Source organism: Catharus ustulatus, chromosome 10, assembly GCF_009819885.2.
Source record: "Catharus ustulatus isolate bCatUst1 chromosome 10, bCatUst1.pri.v2, whole genome shotgun sequence".
In the NCBI taxonomy this organism is placed as follows: Eukaryota; Metazoa; Chordata; class Aves; order Passeriformes; family Turdidae; genus Catharus; species Catharus ustulatus.
Genome location: NC_046230.1, coordinates 18,698,585 through 18,719,989, shown reverse-complemented (window position 1 = coordinate 18,719,989; position 21,405 = coordinate 18,698,585). Strand labels below are relative to the sequence as shown.

The window sequence follows — 21,405 nt, the reverse complement described above, 5'->3', positions numbered from 1 at the left end:
GTGAGATTCATCTGAGATACATCTGAGATGAGGTTCAGGCTGACAAGACTGAGTTATTTCACTTGCAAACGATACAAAGCATTTTTAATAATGAATATAATCAGCAGTATTACCAACCACTCAATGATTCAGAGGCAGGTTTACCCCAATGCACTTGATTATTATATGTGCACAGTGAACAGCAGTGAACTTCATTTCAAAAGAGTATTTTATATACACTTTGTATACAAGAGGAGAAATTGCTGGAAGTCTGAGCTTGCATTTTGAAATGTGAACTAAATTATGTTTTATGGGAAGGATACTATTCTTTTAAACATTTTTTCTCTTTTTTCCTTTTTTTTTTTCCAGGAAAGGAAATGCAGTAGAAGTTGGATTTGTTAAGAGCTTTCTCTGGCCTGTTATGAAACATTTCAAATTTGGTAGGTAAAATTTGGAAGATAATTAAAATAAATTGTTTTTACAAGGGGGCATAATTTTAAAAATTATTTTTTCATGGATATATTTGTTTTTGCTAACTCCATTGATTATGGCCTATATCCTTCTCAGAGCTTCTTTGGGTGGATGAAAAGATTTGTACTATGCAAATACAAGCTGTGATTATCAGTTATCTAATGTTCCTATTGATTACTCACCAATATGTTCTAATATAATTGGCATGAAATATGTGGTTTCTACTATGACTATCAAAAATTTCAGTCTCTGCTGTCAGTAATGGACACAATTTGCAAAGTAAACCCTAGTGGCAGATGAAATGCCACAAGTTTTGAAACAGTTTCACTGCAATAAATTATCAAATATAAAATCCTGACAGAAATGAATGGATAAAATTCCTTTAACTTACTTCTGTGATCAGGATTTTGGCCTGAAATAGATGGACTTAACTAGGATCTGAGATCTTTAAAATCATGGCTCCTGTTTTAAGTAGCTCTGTGTCAGGGTCAAGGTGGGAGGGGCACCAGGCAAGTTCCTGCCTGAGTTTCAGGAGTGAGATGATGGATTTTCAGAGGATTTGGGCTGAACATACTGTTTTGTCCAAGCAGGGCATTTTTCTGCTGCCTGTCCTATGGCTCTTGACTAGAACTCGAGTGTGGGACGTGTCTTAGTGTTGAGGTGAGACTTTTGTAGGGCCAGCAGGGAGGTCACAGACAAGGCACACATCTGTTCAAGGTACACACCCCTACAATATGCACCTCTTCTTTTTTCAGCTGTGACTCTCTTCTTTTTGCACCCCCATATTCAAGGTTGCAACTTATTCTTTAAGACTTTGAAGATTAGCAAATAACAGCCAAATAACAAAGAAGTGAGATGGTGACAACAATGGAGAAAGGTGTTTACAATGTGGAGCAGCAGGGTTGTGTAATAGTGCATAATTCCTGTGTGGTCTGCTGAGAAGTGCCAACCTGTGCAATCTGTTATGGCAAAAAGCCAGAAAAGAGCCCATAAAAACTGGCACTAAGTGAAGTCAGGGTACTACAGAGTTTGTAGCCCATGACATATAATGGGGAAGGAAGATACCATGGGGATTTAGTGCCTCTTTCTATGCAAAGCCTCACAAATCAAATTCTGACTGGCCTGTTGCAAAACAAAATGTTTGCATTTCATCAAGCCATAAGGATGGAACAGTTAAATCAATACAGAGATAAATTTTATCTGAGGAATCTATGGAAGAGCAAAGATAGAGAGGTGGTGAAGGAAAGGAAAGAGCACAGAGGCTCACTTGGATGGATTTATGCAATGTTCTCTTTAGACATGGTGATCTCCCTCCTCCAGTGCCCCCAGTTCTGAAGGGGCACAGCTGTGGTGGAGCAAATCCACTGGCAGGCAGTCCAGACATACATTGGGTGTGCAGACAGCCAGCTTGGTCTCTTGCCTCATGGCATTTGAAATGGGATTGGTGGTGTCTGTTTTCAAGAAGCCTTCCTATTCCCAAGAGATTTCCTTATGGAATTGTCAGGGAGCTCACAAAAGTGGCCTTTCTCTCACTTGAGGGTTTGAAAAGCAGAAAGCTCACGATGTTCAAATCATGCAACATAGTTTGAAATCACTCATGAAGTGACACACAAGTCAATGGCGGGGAAAACACACATGATAAGTGAAATTTTTTCAATTTGCTTCAATGGAAAAATACAGTGACACTTTAAATCTACTGAAATAAAAGGCAGTTCTTATTTTAACTTTTGTATATATGAATGTGTATGTGGAAGCTGTTATTAACACACACCTTACTGTAATGATTCATACAGATGTTAAGTAGGATCATGAGACAAATAAAGGCATAACCATTCTCTTAAATCACCCTATACCGATCTAACAGTTCTGTGCAACATCCCAGCTATTTACTTACAACAAGAAAAAACATGATTGCTGCTCATTAGTAGTGTAGTAAAATGGAAATATTCTCCAAGTATACATTACCCAAGCAAAGTGAAACAGAGCCAAGTTTACCAGTACAACCAATTTATGCTCATCTAAGAAGTTATTTGAAATTTAATATTAATTTCATCAAATAACTAATGTAAGCCTGCATTCACTGATTCAACGAACTTCCAATCACTGCATAATTTTAAGCATGTAAGTTAATATTTAATCCTGGGGTCCACAGATGCCCAGAAGACCCGGCTGCCTTCCTATGAGGACTGGTAGAAGTAAAGGACAAAAGTACAAGGCTTTGAAATTCATTGTTCTGCTGGTAAACTTACAAGAACAGCATATTAAAAAAGACTGTCCATATAAGCAATCTGCCTCCTTGTCCATCCAAAAGTTAAGCATTGAATTGCAAAACTATATGTAAACTGTACATTAATTCAACTTATTATTAGACATACTAATTTACTGTTACAATCTTTATTACAATCATTTAAATGTTGACTGTATAAATCTCTTTATTTTCTATGTTGTACAGCTCAAAACCAAGAACCACAGTGGAATACAAATAGATTAAACAGTGAGTTGGAGATGATGGAAAATATGTTATGGTTATTTGTCCAATTTTAAACTTCAATTTTAAACCTTTATAATGTTATAGGGTGGCAACTACTTTCTCTAATACAAATCATTGTGCCTTGTGTCCTTACCAGCTGCTGTGTTCAACAAGCCCTTTGGTCAAAATGAAAACTGATGACCAATCTCAACAATTTATGTTGATCTCTTTTACAGAGCTGGTGTCTGTACCTTGCAAAGAGATAAAAAGAGCATTTTTGCTGTGGCACCATTGAGTATTTGTACCTGAGTGGAGAGATAGAGCAGGATTAGGAAATAAGGGTGATGTGAAACACAAGAAAGATGATCTAGTAGATTGGGTATTAACCAGTGGTTGGAAAATCAGAGGTAAAAATAAATTTGGATTAAATTTCCTGCTGAAATTCTTTCCTATTCTGCCACATCTTTGCCCTGTGGCCTCCAGAGAGTCACACAGACATAAAAATTATACTGAAGATACTCAGGCTCCTACCTTCCCTTTGAAAACAATCAGGATATAAACACCTGAATACCTTGGTGAAAAAGCCTTTAATCCTGGTGTTTGCTTCAACTCCCCTAGAGAGAAATAGTGCCTCTCTGAGAATGTGATCACTTAGGTGTGAAGTTTTAAGATATTGTGGTAAAGAGGCCACAGAAGTACCTAAAGCAGCTGCTTTTCAGCAGGTAGAGCCATCAAGGCAGCATAAAGTTTTGGCTGTTGCAGTATTTGTTTATTCTCTGCAGCAGTTCTGATTTTTATTTGGCTTCTGTGAGCACTCTGTGAAGGCTGTCTTGGGTCTTGGTTATCACTATGGATTCTGCTTTTATTGTTGTGTTATGGAAAAACCAAGTACCTTGCCCTGAAACTGTTTGGAGCTCAGGATAGTGGAGGAAAATGGGTTTTTAATCATCAAGACAATGAATAAGATGAACAGGATTTTTTTTTTCGACAGGAGTTTATTGTAATTTTAATTTTTCTTTGCAGAGCTCTGTTTCTTGAAGCACTTTCCCAAAGCTAGTGTCAGAAAAGTCAATCTGTTTTCATTGTCCACACTTTTTGGCAAGACATTGATCTTGAATTTGGTTTTTTCCCCAAAAGGAAAAACCCAACTGTGCAAAATAGATTCAGATCTCTACTAGGTACTTTTATAAAACTGATGGTAAGCTGCTGTGCTCCCAGCTGGGCATGTTAGGTTTCCATCTTGATTTTGGATAAATGCTATTGGAACAGAAGATATTTATTAGTATGATCATTATATACAGAGCTGAAAAATTAATACAGAATGAGTCTGTAGTCCTGACTAATAGTTTTGCTAAAGGGAGAGGACAACTGGTTTGGAGAATCAGTAGAAAAACTCTGCCAGATATAGCCATAGGAGAAGTGCAAGGTAATGGAACACTGAAGTAAAATGAACACTTTTAGAACACTTGAGAACATCTCTGAGCAGTATTCATAGTGCCTACCTCATCAGTTTGTAATGATCAGCCAGCTTAGAGAATAGCATACCTGCAATGGAAATGTACAGGACCTTGGCTCCCTGCACAGTGGATGGAGAGGATTTGTCATGGTGCCTGGCAGATGGCCTGGCTCGATCTCAATTAATTTTAAATACCCTTTGATGCTGAGAGTGCACTTATCCCATGTTGACTGGTCTGTTCTGATGGAACAAGGATAAACCCTCTCCCCAGAACAGGAGCTGGGTCCTGCAGGCACCACAGCACTCACAGCTTGACTTCAGGGGCTGATGCTCACAGCACAAACACATCCCCAGACACCACCCCGTGTGTGTGGTCACCTTCCCCAGCTCCTGGTAGGAAGGGCTGTTGCTCCCATGCTGCAAGTTGAGCCACAGAGGTTGTGCCTCTTATTTAAGCTCACAGCTGGTGTGTTTGAAAGAGCAGGAGTTGTACCCCGACCCAGATCTCCCACACTGCACCAAACTGGGTGTTCTTTACCTCATTCATCCTTGCAGAGAGTGAAGCAGGTATATCCAGTGGCCCCCTGGCAGGACAGAAGAGATCATGTTGCAGACATTAACACACTGAATGGTGACACTCCAGGGTGACAGGGTGACATCCACAAAGCCTATTTTCATCCCCTGCCCAAAAAAACGTGCCATTGGGGAATCATGAAGCTCAGAGTCATCTTGACTAGTTTCTATTCTGTATATATGTTACTGGGGTTTTTCCATACTGCCTGAGGAAACTCCTGTCAAACTAAATTACATATGGTTACACAGATGCAGATGATGAACTGCCTACAAGCTCATAATAGAGATGTTAATATTGAGGTTGGTCTAGAAAAGCTCAGACCTGGATGGCTCAGCTTGAATTGTATCTTCAATTAATTTAGAATTATGTGTAACTACCAATCCCTTCTGAGTCAATGAAGTGTCTGCATCCAGAACTGGTAAATTAGGGTTTTGGCACAGAGCAATATTTTGTCAGGGCAGAGAGAGAACTGATAAACAAATTTCAAGTTGTCTCAAAGACATGGAGACAGAGATACTCTGTTCTGTAAAAGGACCAAGGGACTGTGTTATGGTACAATTCTAAAAGTCATATGGCATCACTGAATTCAGAACCTCCTTTTATTCTAAGACTTGGAAGTTGAGACCAGACACTGTTTGTACTAGTCAGTGATGGCATGGCAAAGTGAGCTCTACCTACACACACGGTCAGTGATCCTATGGACACAATTCTGGGAGGCAGCACAAATTTCTGAGAAGTACTCAGCAGCCTCAACCCTCTTAAAGACCCTGGGAAGGGAGGATGCTCAGCGTGCTGCCAACATTGACTCTAAAGTGCAGGTCAGTTCTGTGCCTACCAGGCTCACAGTCTGGGTACTTAAACTCTCAGAACTCAGCCAAATAAGCCCAGTTTGCCTCACAGCCAGACTAAGTGCTAGTTCCTCAGTTAAGATTATTTCCACATTAAAAAGGAATGGATCCATTCTATGTTGTCTTCATAATACTTGTAAGAACTAAGGTCAAAATATATTTTTATAGTTTGGAAGCTGTACTTTTTTCATTCACTCCATAGTGAAATAGTGAAATCTTAATGTTTGAATTTCACAACAGTAATAATAGTATTGCTTTTGAACAAGAACTCAGCATAGCAATTATCAGCTGAGACAAAATGAATGCTTAAAAAATTATCACTATCTGAACCTAAGCTTTTATAATGCAAGATGCTTTATAATCTGATTGAGAAGAAATCCTCATATTCTAATAAAATAAAGTAACTGAAAACACAGTGAAATAAATAGCAGCAATAACAATACCTCTTGTGAGTAAATATTTCACATTTCAAGGATGCACATTCACAAAAAGCTTAAATAACTCATCAGTTTCCCTTGGTTGTGAGGAATGGAATGCCTTAATCTGAGTGGACATTCTCACTGTACCTCTACTTTAGGGAGACAGTTTGTCTCCAAGCTTCTGCAATTAGATTTCCTCATGTCTGTGTAAATAAATCAGTCACCAACAGTACATATTTTGGTGAACTACAGTCACTGGGAGGCTCGGGCTCTCCTTAGATCAAAAGGCAAACCTCTCACAGAAGAGATCAGCTCAATGGGGAGAGCAGAGTTAAGGGGGGAACTTCCAAACTGATGAGAGGCAAAGTGCTCTGAAGGTTGTCAGTCACATTTTGCTTCCTTTGATACAAAAGCATGTTTGTTTTTAGTCTCTTAGAGCCTTGCTAGTACTGGGCAGCAGGGCCAATGTACAGCTGAGTTCTCAGCTGCTGTGGTGGAAATTGGGAGATCTCAGCACTTCTCACAGTCCCTAGACTGGGACAAGATGCTGGCCACCCTAAAAGAGAAGCCAGAAATTAAGATGGCACCTGACTTTCCAGGAAAATGCTTCTGTAAGTGCCTCAGTATTTAATAAAGGGTGTCTGATGTGCTCAGCTGCAGAAGCAAATACATAAATGTGACTTTTCTAGATTCAAATCTACCCTTACCAAAAATAAAATAACTTAATTGATGTCTGTGGCATTACACCTGGTTTCTAGAAATGCTGAATGGGGTTCTCTGTACAGGTCCATAAAGTGCTCTTTAATACATATGCAATTATATTGATGTAATGTCTCTCTTTCCCTTTTATGATAAAGCAATATAAAAACCTCTTCTAACTCCTTACATCTTTTATTGTTTTATTTTATAAATCCAAAGAAAAAGTGGCTCATAACAGTCTTTACAAACAAGCTGCATCTGTTTAATATTAAAGTGAAAAAAAGAGTAATAGAACCATTACTTTGGAATATCCAAATAACCTGAGGAAAAATAGCATCCATCTGGCCATTGGCTTAACTGTTTTTTACATCAGTTGGATGTTTCTGGGATTGCAAGATTCAACACTTATCTTTAAGTAGAGTGAGTTTCTAAAGATGTAGCATCCAGAAACTTGTGAGTAATCTGTCTGCTTAGAAGTACAATATTGTGTTACCAGATCTGCTGAGCAAAAGCACAATAAAGTTAATCCTTTGGTTCTGGAAAAGCTGTAGACATTGCAATGGCAGATGTGCTGAAACAGAAGTGTTTATGTTTGTTAGGGCATGTGAAGCAGCAACTCCTCCAGCTCGTGAGTATTTGAATTTCCTGCAAACTTTACCTAAGGGCTATCGTGGGGAAGGAAAAGAGCTCAGAAGGAGTCTCTGCACCCTGTTGGCAGACTGGCAAACCTCTTCTGGTGAATTGGTTGGCATGCACCTGCATTTTCTCATTGAACTTTTCCCCTGTGAATGGAGTCATTATGGCATTAAAGTGCTTTTGGTATATGGGCTACAGTATTACCAAGATCAATACTTTGTTATGTTTAATATCTTTTCCACCTCTTACTATGCCATATGGAAAGGAAAAAAAAATCTTAGGTCAAGGATTTTGTACTGTGGAGGTGTGATATAACTCTGGTTTGGCCAGAGCTTTGAGATGGAGCTGCCTTCTAGACCTCTGCCAGCAGTGAGCTCCCCAGAGAAGTCTGTCTGACTTTAAACTCACAAAGCCAGGTAGTGCAGAGCACAAACAAGAAGGGTAATCTTTTGATGAGAGGAAACACAAGGTAGCTGGGTAAGAAATAAAATCAAAATCAGTCATTTATAGCATTTTCCTTGCCTACAAAATCCTTGCTGGCAGGTCCTTGCTTCCATGCCTGGTAACAGTTGACTTGGGGACTTCAGATTGCAGTTAATTCTGTCCAGACTAAAGAAAATTCTTCCTTCTGTCCCCTCTAATGCCATGCTGGTTGCCCTTTCCTACCATCACTGTGGGACCTGATGACTTCCAGCTTTGTGTTATATCTATCTTTCCCAAAAGAAGGCTCAGTTTCCCCCTTAGCAAGAAGGAGTTTTTGACTGGCCACTCTTCAGGGTCTGATTATGTTGAGTTATAAAAAAAAAAATAGTGGTGCAGGAGGTCACAGTACCACTTATAAGAGTTTGTGCTGGGGACTTCAAAACATTATGTTGCTGTCCCTTCCCTTGGAAGCTTTTAGTTGAGATCTCAAAGGCAATCAAAACACAAATGGAAATGGACTCCCAAAAGAGTGAAAAGTGTTGATCTCACCAGAAAAATAGCCACAAAAGACTTGGGAATAGACCACAACTTCACTGGTTCCCCTTCTGTTTTCCATTCTGTACCAACACAGTCAGACACACTCAGTTTGCTCTTTGGATGACCTGAACTCATCTCTGTTGTCTTATCACTAAGAGTATCCTAGTTCCTCATCCAATGCATTAACAGTTCTGCTCTTGCAGAGAAAACATAATTATGAGGAATGTCAGCAGAGCAGAGGAAGTCCCAGAGGTCCAGTATAAAAAGTAAGGACCAGAAGCCCCTGAGCAGCACTCACTGTTGGACAGGGAATGGCAGCAGTTGGAACAAAAGACAGAACAGTGTTCCTGACATAACAGTGTGATTTTTTCTGTTGTCACAACTGAGCATCAGCACAAGATGCAGAATACCACTGGACTAACTCCTGTGTAAATACAGATTAAGAGGCCAGTCATTGCCCTGGACCATTTACGAAGTATGTAAGAGACAAGATAGGAGGAGGCACAAAGAAACAGTCATACTCTATTGATGACATTGATAAACAATAATCACAGAAACATTTTGGTCGGACTTTTTTGCAGGTAGTTTGTCAGAAGAGTTTACATCAGCATTTTGAAGGAGGATAATGAGACAACTTGAAGTCACCAGAGCTGCTCCAAGTAGATGAAGGCTAGAAAAGAACATAAACAGAACTGAAAATCAAGCAGGTAGGTGTGGGTAGGTGCTCACTGTATGGATGGATTGTGAGGGGGAGTTTATATCTAGGGGCTCAAGATGATGCAGGAGGTCAACAAAGAGAGGTTTTGAGCCAAAATCCTGTATTGGCTGACAAAAGAAGGAAATATAGTTCAGGTACACCTAAGAAGGAAATCAGCTAACAAAGAATATTTCTTGCAGCAGCACTTTGGGATGGATGGATGGATGGATGGATGGATGGATGGATGGATGGATGGATGGATGGATGGCAGGCAATAGGTTAAATCTGCACTCATCAAAGCGAGAAAATAAAAAGCAAATCTCAGCATCAATACATCAGCGCAGGACCTTTATCTTCGTGTCATAGGAGAGAACTGTTAAAATTTCAACAGAGCTGAAGCATGAGGACCTAGAGAAGCTTAGGTCAGAAATTATATGATAAGTATGGGTGAGAGGTAGGAAGAAGATTCTGTTGGGGGGTTCAGCCTAATTTAGAAAAACTCCTTGTTGACACCATAATAAATTCCCCAAATAGGCTTTAGGGCTTTTATTTTCCATGTGTAGTATTTACTGTGCTTGGTGGTAGCACGCTGTCCATTGCAAAATCTGAATAGAAAAGGAGGTAATTTGGAATAGAAAGTTCACTGTGGTATTTCTGTGAAGGGCTGTGTTTTCAGGTCAGGTGTAAAAGACATGAGAAAAGAACCACAACAGAACCTGTGGAACTTCTAGAGGAGAAAAAGCCAAATTAAGAATGTCCTTCACAGAAGTTGAGGACGATAAGCCACGAGGTTCTTAATTCTCAAGGAGTAGATATCTGACAAATCAGAAAGAAAAATGATTAGGTGTTGGTCCTTACATCAACAAGAACCTGTAAGAGATTTTGTAAAAGCAACTTTGGTGGAACGTTCAAAAAGTCAGATTCCAAAGGGCTTGAAATAAAAGTAAAACAGAAGGCTAATATAAAGTCCAGGCAGTGATTTAGATTTTGTGTTCACTATTTGCATAGGAGTGGAAGGGATGTTGTAGATTACCAAGTCCATTCCTCTGCTGCTGTAAGCAATTGTATCCCATAGTCTATACACTTACTAAGCTTCAGAAAACAATTCTATTTCTTTTCTTCCTAGTTTTAGTGGAAAGGTGGTACAGAACTTCAGTCTTTTGATAATCAGAAACTTTAATTTATGGGTTGAATTTATTAATTGCTCATTAGTAATCATTTGTTCTTGTGTCATCATTGTCCATTTGCTTAAGTATCTTTTCTCTCGCTTTAGTGCCTAACCTGAATGTATTTATAGAGAGCAATTATATTCACTCTCAGCATGAGTGAGCTTAGAGATGAAAGGGAGAAGGAAGCAAACATGTTGCTTCAGCCTGGACCAGCTGGAATCTCTTTGTTCAGACTCATGTAAAATGTTTTGCAGCAGCTGAATCTGGAAGCAGCATTTGTACAACTCATAGAAATATGATACAGATCTCACCACCTCACAGCCAGATGAGATGGGAATGGACATAGCAAGGAAGGATATTGTCTGAATATCCATGGCTGCTGTGGACCTGAGAACACCAAAACTACAGTCCAGAAAAAACATCTGCTTTTGACTGATGTAAACATCCATGGTGCCATTGTGAGCATTTCCCATTATACTCATACATTTCTAGTGTTGGGAGTTAGGTGTCTGTTTGTAATGGGTTATCACTACCTGTGGGGCTTATTTTGAAGAGCTGTTGTCTGCTGTAGACTCTGGAGTCAGTTCAGTCACTCTGGAGTCTGTTCTTTCCTAGCATTGTTGCAAGGCTCTGTCCGAGAGCTCTTCACACTCAGCATAATCTGGGAAGAGAAGGGATTGTCCATCTTTCAGACTTTGTCTACAAATTTCTAACACAAAATAGATTGAATAATTCAGTCACAACATTCTCCACCATAGCATGTGTTAAGATAAGTGCTTTAAAAGAGGACTCCTTTAGGGAAAGGCAATTGCAGTAAACTATTCTTTTTCTTAGTGGCATCTCATTGCCAGCATCAGTAAGCACAGCTGAACATCTATACTAAGGAATGCTGGCTACTTTAAAGGTGTGATTGTAACTCATCCCTTTGGATATAAACCTTAACTGCCTGAGAGCAGTTCATTGTGAATTGTTTTTTTAAATGCATTTTATATAGGAAAGGCTTTTAGATCTAAAACTGTTTATTCTTCCTATACGTATGCCATCATTCATGTTGAAAAGTATGACTTTTTTTCTAGTAAAATTTTTCTTGTGATTCCATTAACTGCAAAGGCAATGGAAAGTTAAAGGCCTTTAATTCTGTTGAAGATGCATCATGCATAGTAAAATCAAGAACTAGAATAAGATGCTGACCAGTGTACTGTCAATAGATTAGTTACTCTGTGGAATAATGCATCTCATCAGCTCTTTTCTTGTGGAAAGTGGTGCTTTATCTTGGCTTAAAGCTAAACCCTGCCCTCCTCTTGTAACTGACCCTTGTGCATCCTCATGTAAGGGCAGAATTGTACAAATTTGAGCTCTTCTCACAGTTCAGTACAAACCATTCTGTTTTTCCTCAGGGAGATAGACATACAAGAGTAGTGCAGGTCAGGGTTGTGGTGAGCCACATGAGGAAGCTTGTGCAGTACCTGATTTAAGTGTAAGATTCTCACAGGGTTTTCAGAGAGGAAGAAAAATGGTGTGGCTGGCCATGGTGTTTCTCAAAGGAGCTCTGCATTAAGATTTTGGAGACAGATTTGAGTTCACCTGGTCCTTTGCCCTGTGCTTGCCTGATCAGGGAGGGAAGGCCCCATAGCAATGGAGAAAAGGACACTGCAGTAAATCAACCAGAAATCAATTTTGGCAGCCTACTCAGTGAAAAGGAATGAAAAAGCGGAGGTGGCAGGAGGGGTTTTTAAAGCTTTCAGGAAGGGTGGTGGTTTGCTCCAGCAGCAAAACACACAACTGAAACAAGGACAAACGCAGTGTGGAAAAAGCCTGTTGGATACTTGTCTTTGCTCAACAACTTCTTATCAAGAAAACAGCTTAAACACAATGAGTTGTGCAATAAAACTCCAGTTTGCTGGCAGCGCCCTCACCTGTCTTCTCAAAATATCTGACACACTGGTCCAGGTGTAGATTTTAAAAAAACCAACAGTCAGCAGACAGTAATCAGAAAAATGTGGTGACCAGGCACAGAAGGATGTACTCACATGCTTTAGAAGCATGTAGTACAGGAAAGGTGCCTGCATGTCCCACAGGGAGAAAGAATTGAACCATATAAAAGCATTTCCCTGAGTCAGATTTGACCTGCAGACCACTAGCTGAACCCAACAGATAAATAAATATCTCCGCAGGAAAATTTTAAATTCTGAGACATTTTAAAATTAAAATATAAAATATTTATCTTCAGGGTGTTTGGGGAGGAACAAAGCAGACTAAAAAAGGAAATTTGTGATATCAAAACTGAGTATCTTTTTACCAAAAGAAGGGGTTTTTTTAAAAAGAGAAAATTGAAAAACTCTTACTTGAACTGTAGGAATGAGTAAAAACCTCAATTCCTACAAAGACCTTTATTTTCAACAAACGAAACCTGCCTGCTGTGAGAAGACTCACCAAGCTCATTCTCTTGTTAAAAAAGTATGAAATGCCCAACGTACCCAAGAAAAGATCCAATCTCTCAAGAGTTCCAAATCCAGACAGGAAGAAGGTAAAGCCACCCTGAGGAGCCTGGGCACTTCTCTAATGTCAGTGACTGACTGAAGAACATCCCCAACCTTACAGTGAGGATCAGCAGTGTCAAACTCTCCAACTGATGTGAAACTTCATCTCCTTGGGACCTGCCATAGCTTGGACAGTTCTATCTAGGTGCTGGCACTGAGAAGTCATGGTCCAGATCAGAGACTACTGTGCTAGACACTGTATAAAGATATCACAAAAAGACATGTGGCAGCAATGCCACATTGTTGTGGGATTTCTCTTTGTTTTAACTGGAAAAAAAAAGCCCTGCCGTTATCCGATGCTCTAGGTCTATGTACAAAGCACATTTAAAAATACAATAGGCATTCAAATGGGAACATTATTAATTAAAAGCCTCCACGTACTGTACAAATGAAACATTCTTCTCTCTACCTACTCAAGTCATTCATTCAGAAAAATCCTGGGAAAATAGTTAGGCTTCGCAATGTGCCCCATAGGTCAATGTATTCAGACTCCCAACAGACCAAGTGGAAGGAGTCAGTTCCAGAACAGCAAAATCTTCACTGCAAACTCTCTCTCAAAGGGAGCACATTCAGAAATGTGCATGCTCACAGGAAAATGGCTCTAGCTCTTTACCCAGCTCCAGTTTTAAATGAGTCCTTTAATATATGAATGTCCAAGCAAGGAAGAGATGCTGACCTATGCTCCTGCCTGGAGCACAGCAGTGGGAAGGACTTAGAAGCCCTTTAGGGTTTCATACCCACAGCTTGCCTGCCTTATTTTTTATCTACAGTGTATGTCCTAAAGGTATCAATTCATACTATATATTTATATTTATAGCACAACAACCCCTTTTCTCTATGTCCAACTACACCACGTCCCCTTTATTTAATAACAGAGGTGTCCTTGAGGGCCAAACTGTCCCTGGGCAACCCAGTGACAGGATGTTCCAGGGCATATCTGTAAGTGCTGGTCTCACAAGTATTTACTTTTACAAAAGTCCCATATCAAAAGTCCTTTTTTAGTATCGGGATGGGTCAAAGTCTGCTTGCTGAAGCCAGAGCCAAATTTCCCTCATGCTTTAAAGTTTGGTGTTGTATTTCAGATCCATCCCCTAAATCAGACTGGCTTTCAGTGTTCAGATCAGAACAATCCCTATCTTATTTGCTTGCTGGCTGCAAAACAGTAGGAAGATTGTCAATACCCTGCCCAGGCTCTAATTAAAAATCCAAACTCAAATTTAATATTTCAAACATTATTTAAAATATATTAAGATAGTCAGTCTATTGCTGTTGCTCATTACTCTGTTGAAACCTAATATTAGTAACAGCATGTACAGAGGACCTGGAGCATGAATTAATAATGAGGTGCTTGTGCTGGAAAACATGTGAGAGCCTGGTTCCCCGAGCTGGCAGGCGTCCGGCAGGGACTGGTTTGCTCTTCTCTGCACACCAAAATCATTGGGAAGGAAAAATATTTCTGATTAGTTTTCTTCCTCTGAACACCATTCCCCCAAAAATTTTCCCAAAGCTACCATCAGAGATGAAGGGGGCCACACTGGGGCACACCCTTAGCCCAAAGGCGCTGTGCTATGGATCAAACAGCAGTGCTGGTACTCGAGCATCACCCTCCAGTGGGGGAGGACCCCCCGTGCCCTCAGCCTGCCCTCCCCTGCTTCATAAAGTCTCTTCTCGAGGCTTTTGAGGTGAGGTTTAATCAGCTCTCCCCCTCTTTCCCCTTGTGTTAACAGAAAAGAAATCTGAACGAGAACAGAGAGAAGGAGCTTGTGGCTTGTTAGTGCTGTTGGCCCAGAGTGAAGGTACTGGAGGTGTTTGCAGGTTTTCAGTAGATAAGAGCAAGGACTTAGCAAGTCAGTGAGCTCTTCAGGTGATGCCAAAATCAGGAAAGATGTGAAAGCTAGAAAATATCTGCACCACTTGTAGTATGCAATATATATAAATTTATATTTTTGTGTCTACAATACGTGCATATAAAAGATATTATAGTCATGTAAGCTGCATTTTAGCCACATAGTGATGTAATATAGAGATAAGATATATTTATTTGTACATCAGTTCCTTTCTTATGTATGTTTTGTGAGAAACTGGCTTTCACCTGTCCTCCCAGTGCCCCATGCTGGCCCCCTCTGTCCATGCACTTCTGTGCTGAGGGTGAGCCCAGAGACCTTTGTGCTTCCTCTGTACATGGACAAATCTTCAGATTTGCAGAAAACAAACAATCATTGCTGAAGGTGTTTTTGCCCGGAATTTATCTGCACCCCGGTCTTATAAACCCTTTTCCTTTAAGATGAACATACTGTTAACCACAGTGCAGCATTCAGTTCTGTACCTACTGCCTTGTTCTCACCCTGTAAATTAAAAGGTGTGAAGGAGAAGGAAATTTGCCAGAGTGAATGAGAGAAATTATTACATAATTTTGTGTAATTTTTGATGCAGGAAACAATTTTCTCAGCACACCTGTTGAGGAGAGAAACAAGGCTCCTTCAACCATCAATCTGTGGGACCTCAGAGCTCAGCCTGAAAGCAAAGGCGAAACGAAATACGAAAATTGCAGTGCAGCAGAAGAGGAGTCAGCTATCTGCGGGCCTCTGCTGAAATCCCATCTTTCGGGTAGGGTTTCTTGTGCATTTTCGTGTTTTGGTCACCTGACAGTAGCTCTCTGGCCTAATTGGTTTCCTAGTTAACAGACTAAGTAATGATGTAACCAGAGTGTGTGGGAACCAGACCTGTGTGACAGATACAAATTTTCCCAGCCATACTAATTTTGCCTGCTTACCTGGTTTTGCTGCTGGTTATCTGGAAACTTGAACTACTTAAAGGATATAATAAGCCCAGCAAAGGTTGAGACACAGCTTAGTCATTTAACATAAAATTATCTCCTGCTGCAAAACCTATTAGCTTGTGAAGTCCAATTATTTTTGTTACTAAACAACACTGTGTTTTAAGAGATATGGCTGCGTCTACAGCTTGTATTCACTTTTTCTGTGGTTGGATGAAGTGAGAATTAGTTGCCTTTAGCCTAAAGGAGCAGATCAGCTCTGTTCAATTACAAGCCTGTCTCAAGAACTACTTTCTACTTTTGACTGTCTGCTGTCCCCAGGCACACTCCCACAGTGTTGCTGGTTTGTGCTGGTGACTTTTGTAGCTGAATATTATCACTATTGGGTTTCAAGGGTTTCAGAAAGGTCTTGCTGAACTGGGCGCTATGTAAACACATAATAAGAAAGTTCTCTGAATGCAAAGTGGTTGCATCCCAAATATGACTGACAGAGGTGGTGGTGGTGATGGGAAAGTTTTGCAGCCTCAGAGCTGAGCCTCTGAAACAGTAATTTTTTTAAAAAAAAGTCATCATGAGAAACAGCCTCATGTAAAATAATCAAATTGGGAAAGGAAGTTGAGAGAGAAAGGGAATGCCTGGCACAGAGGAGGCCTGAGCAGCTTCCTTCTCCCTGTGGCAGCAAAGAATGAAGGTGTCTAGATTTCCCTCTACTCTAACATAAAATCCCAGTAAGCACATATAGTTCATATTGGGCAAAGGAGCAGCTTGAGTTGGGAATCTGCCTGGCACTTGTCATTTCTGTGGTCTGCAGGCTGCTCCCTTGCACATCTCTCTGCACAGCAGTTAAATATTTTCTTACAAATTGAGGCACCCAGGCTGCTGCTGGATGGGCTGCACAGCCTGGGGCAAACTTTGATATGACCCTGGTGGCTATTGTTCTGCAGCAAAGTGCAGCTAGTATGGCTGTGTCTGACATTTTTTAACAGAGAGGGAAAAAGTTTTATGTTTATTAGTGTGCATCTGGCTGTTCTTTCACTTTGCACTCAAACACATTTGAAAAATGGAAGTAACTGAGAGCAGGAAAAAGACAGTGGACTATTAAGGTGAAACTGGTTTATGTTTTTTCTTGAAAATAGGACTCTTAAATGTGATGACAGAAGTCATGAAAGTAGCAGGGCTTTGCATACATTGATGTGGTTAATCCAGTCAGTAAAAGTAATGTTAAAAAAAGGACACCCCACAGCGTTTCTGTGTCTTTCCATCCAAAGTTTATACGATGCCTAACACGTATGCAATGGATCTGAGGCCTGACATTTATTTAAACTCTTTGGGAGCAATATCAAACATTAATGGGGATTAGTGTTAGAACTGGTGTAAACATAGCAAACAATCTGCTGTAAGGGTATGCTCACATTTCCATATGTTATGTGGGTAAGCAGAGCCACTGCAGAGGAAAGAAACCCGGAGATGTAGTTCTCAGCTAACTGCCTCTAGGCTCAGTAGAGACAGCCACTAGTAGGGCACAATTATCTCATGATATCACTATCTATATACTCATAAAATGCTCTGTCTAGAGCTGCAATTTGGTTTTGCAAAAGGTAAGAAAGATTTAAAGAGATGCAATTCCATTGTGCAAAACCACTAAAAAACAGATTAAAATGATTTAGTACTTCCAGGTGCACTGTAATTCTTGGCAGGAAAAGCTAATTCCAGGTGTGTAACTTCAAAAAAAAAATAAAAAAATCCAACCCTCTTGTCAAACCTGGATAAAAACATCAAGTTAGAAAAACAGAAGCTAAACTAGGAACAAAGTCCAAAGTACAACTGCAGAATAACAGCCTCTCCATTGAAGAAATTATTGCATATAAGTGAATCTCCCTATTACTTGAGTAAACATAGCTTGATTCTGGGCAATATTTCAAAAGAGGTAAAGCTTTGGCATGCATGAGCACATAGAAAGATGACATGTTCACAGTGGGAGGTATGAGGTGGGGCTTCCAGTAGTGCCAAAATTTATCTCACACAACGTACTTAGGGCCAGATCCAAAGCTGCTGAAGTAAGGAGCAAATCTTTCCACTGTCTTCAACTGGTTTTGCATTCAGCATTCACTCTCACTAGGAGAAAGGGGAGGAGGAAATACATTTGTTTCCTTATTTTCAGCCAAATCGTTTACACACTGTTCCTTCTCCTTTTAAGCCTGGGGAACTGTTGTTAACTTCCTCAGGGGCAGGTCCTTAATGAATAGATGAAAATATAAACTGTACCACAAAATGGAAAATACTATCATACCAGCTAAAGTTATTTGCTTCAGCAACATATGTGGTAAGGGATATTATTATTCCATAATAGAATACACATTGATTCATTTGGCACTTTTTTAAAAAAGAGTTTTTATTTATATGATGTGTTTATGGACAAATATGCATTGAATGCTTTTTAAGTCCTATTATGGTTTGGTTTTATTTCCACATGTTCAGATGAAATGACCATTACTGGGCCTAGAAACCTACCACACTAATGGAAGTTCTTAGAGTCGGTGCCAGTTTTATATCCTGCAGGGGTAGTTCCCACTATATTAATATCCTGCAGGTCAAGTTATTTTTTTAAAAAAACCCTCAACATATTTTGCAGGCTCTATGCAATTCAATATAGTGTCACCCTTAGTATCTGCATCTGAAATAAGAGCCAGGGATCAGACCTCCAAGTAAGTAGGTTTTGCCGAAATCCATGGCTGCACGGAAGGAAAATGGACATGGCAACCTTGTATCCCCAAGGTCTGTGTGAAAATTCTTTAAGAATCAGCATTCTCGCTCTGAAAGAGAAAGAAAGGTTGGGAAAGCTCTGCTGTGATCAGGGGCCAGGTGCATGGTGCTGCATTCATCTGCTTTTGCTCCTGTGAATAAATGATTTTTCATGTGCTGTAACCTCAGTTTAACAAAAAGGGGGTAGAGAAGCCCAGTCCTTCCCCAGTGACTCCCTGACTCTGAGCACTGCTGTCAGCAGGGCAGCCCCGGCAGGGTCGTGCCCGTGTTGGCTCATTGGCATTTCCGTGAGCTGCCAATGACACACAGGAGTGATGGAAACCCTTCCGCCTTTGCCTGGGGACTGCAGGGCTGGGTGGCCTTTTCTTGTGGCACAGGAGCAGCAAGGTGTGACTGTGCACAGGGCCAGGCAATTAACAGCCCAGCTGTGATTGCACAGGGATTTCTGGGGCCTCTCCTGTTCCCACACAGAGCTGTGTGCACTGCTCTGCACACAGCAGAGGGGAGGGCACTTTTCATTTCATTTCTCCTCTTGCTGCTGAGACTGCACTAAGTCAGTACAGAGATCCTTATCTCAGAGCAGCAAGGAAAGTGAAATGTCCAGTTTTGTCATTGTTTGAGGGCTCTGTGATATCTAGTTCAGTTCACCTGATTTTATTGCCATGGAATTGCTGTCAATTAGAAGTGGTGGCTCTGTCCAAACTCCAGCATTAGGGCAGACGGGGTCCAAAGCAGAGTTAAAGTTGCATCAAATCTAGCAGGAAAAGTGCTTTGGGTTTGTGACATTGTGATAAACCTGTTTTCCATTGAAAAACACTGAGGAGAGGTATAATTCTTAACTATCATTACAGACTCCCCAGGCTATTAAGGCTGCATAAATATTAAAGGCTTGTTATTTACATTAGAACCATTATCTTTATAGATATGGTGCTTGTTAAATGACTCATAATGCATAATTCATTCAACCAATCCTGCCCTTTTCTATGTTTATTATTCATCTGCAAATAGACTTTGATTTTTACAAACTTGTTCATTATTCATATTATTCCAGGTTCTCTACACAAACATATTTTAGCGGTCTCCTTTGCTCGAAACCTATTGTCTCCTACCCTATTTTTATCAATTTGCTTCTGTTGTTACTTGCAGAGTGTAATTGAACATTTAATAACACACCTGAAACTCCCCCTGACTTTAATGAAGATTTACAGGATAGCTCTGGGGATTCATGATGATGCTTCTGCCACTGCCATGCAGCCACTGACAGGACACAGTCTGCAGTCATTCACACAGCAGGCTCTGCTTTTTATTCCCACTTGTTGGAAACACAATAATCCATCGAGTTCTGCAGCACATGGCCAGGTTCTAAAGTCTGGGAAATTAACTTGTGTGTTTATGTACAGAGCAAGCATAGCAAGGCAGATTTCCCTGCACCACAGCACGGGGTGGTTCAAGGGAGAGCACCAGAATGGGATTTCAGCTATCTGGTTCAGGTCTCCAGCCAACCATTTCCATGCAGATTTGTCTCTCCATGTGCCTCAGTTTTCTCTTCTGCATGTTGGTATCAATGCTGCTTGAGGAAGATCTTGCTCTGCAGAAGGACTAAAAAATGCTTCTGGCATCTGACTTTAGGCACAGTTATTAACTTGCTTCCCCTGAGCCTCCTGAAAAGAGTTGTCAGAGGTTTCTCCACTGATTTCTGTTCTTGGGGCTGCTGGTCAGAAACATCTCCAAGCTGATCCCTCACTCCCTGTTGGAGGATCTGGATAAACTCACCATTTCACAGCTTGGGTGAAGTGCCTGAAGAAATACTGCCAGGCTTCTAGAAACAGAAAGTAGTTCAGGAAATAGAGCATAATGTGTTTGTCTCTGATTCAAATCCTTTGATCTGTAAGATAAGAATAGTTAACAAATAACAAAAAGTTCTCTTTGTTTTCAATTCAGTTTGTCACTATTCATCATTAGTTTATTCTGGATGCACTTCTGAGAAGTTGCTACCTGCACTACGAGGAAAAAGAAATCAACACCATACAGTAAAACAATTAATTTGGTAGTAAGGAACTAATTTGTTATCTGAGTCTACAAATAAATGATCGTAACAATCGCAATAATTAAAATGTTTAAAATGCTTGAAGAAAAATGAAATTCCTAAAGATTTTTAGAAAAAATTCAAAAGTGTACACTTTGACTTTTCTATGATTTCAGAGTGATGTTTCAGGAAAAATGAGTCAAAATGAAGCTATTTTTGTTGAAGTTTAGTTTGAAATACTGTTTTCAGTTTAGTTAGCAAAACTACTTTAAAAATTTTTTTGATGTTGCTATTAAATACTGCTCCCAATATCTTTTATTTCGTTGGAAGAAAATGAAGATAAATTATACTTAGAAATACTGAAAACTTGGAAATTAAGAACATTAAATTGGACTCAGAATCTTCTTCTTTCTTCTAGTTTTTCAGCTAGAAAAATATGACAAATGACCCTGAATGAAATTGTCCTCTTAATTTCCAATATTTCTTCTCTTAAACATTTTAAATGGCTTTTTCTGTCCACTTGTGTTCTTCATGTTCATTTGTTTTCCTTTTTTTTTTTCCCTCTGTTTTCTTTTTCTTTTTTTCCTTTTCCCCATGCAATGTCTTTGCCCCTTGGAGATAAAGGTTAGTTCAGACTTGCTTCTGGAGATCAGAACTCAAACTCCACCCAAGCACTGGAGGAGCAGCAGCACTTCAGATCATTGCAGAGCCTGGCATTGCAGTTCTGATCCAAGCTTAGACCGTCCATGATCTCAGTCCACCACACTCAGCAGAAAATAATTCTAATTAAAAATAACTCCATTATTTTCATCATGTCTATCTCAAATCCAACTGATCATGAGTTATGAAGAGAACCAGAGTCCATGTACTCTGACAACCTCCAATTCTGGTCTCCTGATGAGCAGTGGAAGCATGAAAAGTG

At 40.0% G+C, this 21,405-nt stretch overlaps 1 long non-coding RNA gene across 1 annotated transcript; it reads left to right on the top strand.

The window, feature by feature from the left end:
- The first annotated feature begins 343 nt into the window (after positions 1-343).
- On the top strand, positions 344-15,519 carry LOC117000975. The gene is made up of 3 exons (XR_004418881.1): positions 344-419; positions 9,094-9,219; positions 15,352-15,519. It is a non-coding gene; the product is annotated as an uncharacterized LOC117000975 (long non-coding RNA).
- The last annotated feature ends 5,886 nt before the right edge of the window (positions 15,520-21,405 follow it).